Genomic DNA, 3,790 nt, shown 5'->3' with positions numbered 1-3,790 from the left:
CTTGAACGCTTCCACGATATCATCCGCGTCCCAGTTCATGGTCGGATGTAGATTCATCTGTACGGCGATGGGGGCCCTTGATCCTCGTGTGTGTGTGTCCGAAGACGAAGCGAAATTCAGTTTGTTAAATTTCAGGTTTGTTGTGTTCCTGTTTTGTTGTAAAGGCACGGTTTTCGATTAAGTATTTATCGCTGCCACCATGTTATGTATTCATTTGTTCTTGATGGGATAATAAACAACTCACTGAAGGCATTGTTATGATTCTACGTGTTTATTTATTTTGACATGTTTACAAAACAACATCTATAGCGGAGTGATACACACTGTGCGTATCTGCTTAGACACAGTTCATACTGCTTAGTAGATGCGCTTAACAAAATAGTACTAGATATGAAAGTGTAACACTACCGGAGCACCTTGAACAAATGACTTCTACTATAGTCCCGGTCCTACCAATGCCTTCTCAATATATTTGGTAGATGGAAATGGAAACTGAAAAGTACTGGGGTCGACCTGTTCAACTAAAACCCAACAAAAGCTCTCTGTCGCAGACATTAATTCAAACACAGTCTCAACTCCCCCACCCCAATCACTTTTACTATCAATATCAACACTTTGCTCATCATAGCAAACGGTCAACAATCGATCATGCAAAGGCAAACAAATCTCCCTAAACTCATTATACCGTTCTAGAAAAAAAAAACGTGAATATAATATGACGGGATGGCCAGTGCAGATAAATTTGATCAGAGTTCTACTCAACTGAGTCTGGCCTAGGTCTAAATAACAGCAACAACGAATCGAGGAGGGAACCTTTATGTTCCCACTCGTATAAAATTTCACGTCACAGTGAAAATTGAGTCGCGAGAACGAAAATAAGGTTAAATAAACCATATATTGTACATCATGCATGGAGTACTTTTTTACTTATTCATCGTCATGCCAAAATTAGTAGCCAAATTTCATTTAAATTACACCATACCATGTTCGGGAGCATAAGAAAAAACGTTGTCACTAACAGGATCTGATCTCGAAAACTAGTAACGTAAATGAAACATATCAAGGTTATTCGGTTATTAGAATAAGAACTACAATAACAAAAATTAACAATAACAGATAGGTTGGCCTCAGTCACATGCCATGAGTAAATGCCCGGGACAGACAGAAGGTATTCATAAAGTAAACTGTCAACAAAAGATCTTATCACGATGAGATAAGGAAAAATATTTGCTCTCAAATAAAAATGTGTGTGTGTTTGTGCGCGCGCGTATGTATGTGTAAGGTGATTTCTCCATCTTTACAGATGACTGCCGTCTCCTTATGATACCCTATTGTTAATAGCAGTTCTGACTTTCTGCTCATGGCTTTTCAGGTGACTAATCGTTGCAAGATCTTCATGGTTTGAAGCATTAGTGATACAAAAATTGTAAATTACTGTGCGCTTCCAACTGGTTAGATTTGCACACGTCGTCACTCTTCCAATTCTACAAGACTTTCAAAAAATGGAATGACATATGAGGACACCATGAAAAAGCAATTGTACATCGTTGGATTTTCGTGATAAATGCATGTACAACACGAGTGCCAATCTCTGAGTCTCCGTGATTAGTGCCTAGTGACAGGCTGAAGTGAACTGACAGTATTCACGTAAAAAGCTAGTTTTAAATCAGTGTTCCTAGAAGTATGTTGTAACAACAGCTAAGGATCCCTCACTCCCAGTGCTTTTACTGCATGCCCTTACACCAACCAAGGGTATTTTTGCCTCCCACGCTCAGGTGGATTGCCACCACATATGCTAGTTAACCCATAGCTGATTCTCTCACAGGTGCTACTATTCCGGGTAGGAGTAGACTTGGAATAATAGCGCAAATAAGTTTGGGGAAAAGCCAGAGATTACACGGTACAAATTCGGGTGAGTAGAGAGTCTGTCGAACAAGTGGGGTGTTGTTCTTGTCCGGGAAAGCTTGGATTATGTGGGCGGAATGAGCGGGCCCATAATCATTGTGAAATTGCCAATTCTTCCCCGCCCACATATCCAGCCGCTTTCGACGCACAGCATCACGAATCTCACAGCACAAATCCTCCATTAAAATGGAATGCACTGATCCTGTGCTTAAACCCACTTTGTGAGCAATTTCCTAGATTGTTACACGACGGTCTTCCACGACTATTCGCCAAACCTTCTCAGTCGGCTCCTCGTTTCGGCTTGTAGACGACCTGCCTGAGCGTGCCTCACTCTCCACTCCTTCATCTGAGTTTTGCACATGGCATCATCACCAAAGGCATGCTGAGTCTTCTGGATGGTTTGAACTTGAGTATCACCAAGCTTATCACAAACTTGGTGTAATATCTCTGTTCGATGGGTTCAATCAACTTGCGTGAAAACGAAAACCGACAAGCGCGCACTACACGTCTGTACTCTATCTAGGCTTACGCCGGGAAATGATGCGGCCTATCGACGCGAGAATTTTCTGCATGCGCAGAAAGGATGGGGGTCATTTCCCACCCAAAGGATTTTACCCCCGCGGTATTAGTTTTGGAGGGGAAAAAAATGAAGTCGGATACTTTTTTAACGTATCACGTATCTTACTGAATATTCGTTTTAACCACTTTATGCAAATTCATTTCTTTTATGCTTCTTGCTTCTATTATTATAATTAATCATATTTACCTTTATAATTGAAAAAAATGATACTATTGTAGATATTTATAAATACAGATTTTGTTCAAACTTAGAAATTTTGTTTACCATAAAAATAACGAAAGATGAATAGCGGCATATCAGTTACAAATATTTGTAAAAACAAATTTTATTATAAAATAATGTTATATTCTAATCATATGATTACTAATTAATTTTTTTAATGGAATTTTTATTTCAAAATGATTTTAATGTGTGTATATTTTAATACATAAACAGAATGATAAAATTAATGTGAAATCGCAAAAATCATAATTTCTTAATGCTTAATATTTTAGACGGGGTTTTCTCCAAAATATTCATCTCAATGAACTCTTTCATTTGAGTTCAAATAATATTTTTCTCTTAAAAAGACTAAAATATTTTGATTTCTTAAAATGATCATCTTTTTTCGCCACTTAAAGCCACACAACCTTTTTGTAGTTAATATTTTTTCGCAATCAGCGGCGAGCTGGCAGAAGCGTTAGCACGCCGGGTGAACTACTTAGTGGTATTTAGTCTGTCTTTACGTTCTGAGTTCAAATTCCGCCGCGGTCAATTTTGATTTCCATCCTTTCGGGGTCGATAAAATAAGTACCAGTTGTGTACTGGAGTCGATCTAATCGACTGAACCCCTCCCTCAAAACTTTCGGGCCTTGTAGGTAATACTTTTTCACAACACGCGGCGAGCTGGCAGAAACGTTAGCACGCCGGGCGAAATACTTAGCGGTATTTCGTTTGTGTGAGCTAGTTGGTTACGCGTCGCACATGTGTTCGTGGTGAAAATTGCTGTTTATTAGTGTTATTATTTATAATAACTACTCTTTTATTAACTGCAGGTTCTGTTAAATTTCTAACTGTTGGAATTTTTATTTGAAAACACTAAATGCTTGTAGAAAACACACGTTTGTTCATTCCCCCTCTGGGGGGAAGAATGTCGTCTAGCGAGAGGCCTAACGTTGGCACAGAAATGTCTAGTGAGACGAAAAATTTCTTGTTGTCTGGCGAGGAGCCAACTACAAGTGAAAAACCAGTGGATTCCCCCGAAAAAGGAATTTGTAATTCCCCCGTTACCAAAGCGCACAGCAGGATGTATGAAATATTTGGAGA

This window comes from Octopus bimaculoides, chromosome 24 (genome assembly GCF_001194135.2).
Source record: "Octopus bimaculoides isolate UCB-OBI-ISO-001 chromosome 24, ASM119413v2, whole genome shotgun sequence".
NCBI classification, from domain to species: Eukaryota; Metazoa; Mollusca; class Cephalopoda; order Octopoda; family Octopodidae; genus Octopus; species Octopus bimaculoides.
Note: the sequence above shows the minus strand (reverse complement) of the source record.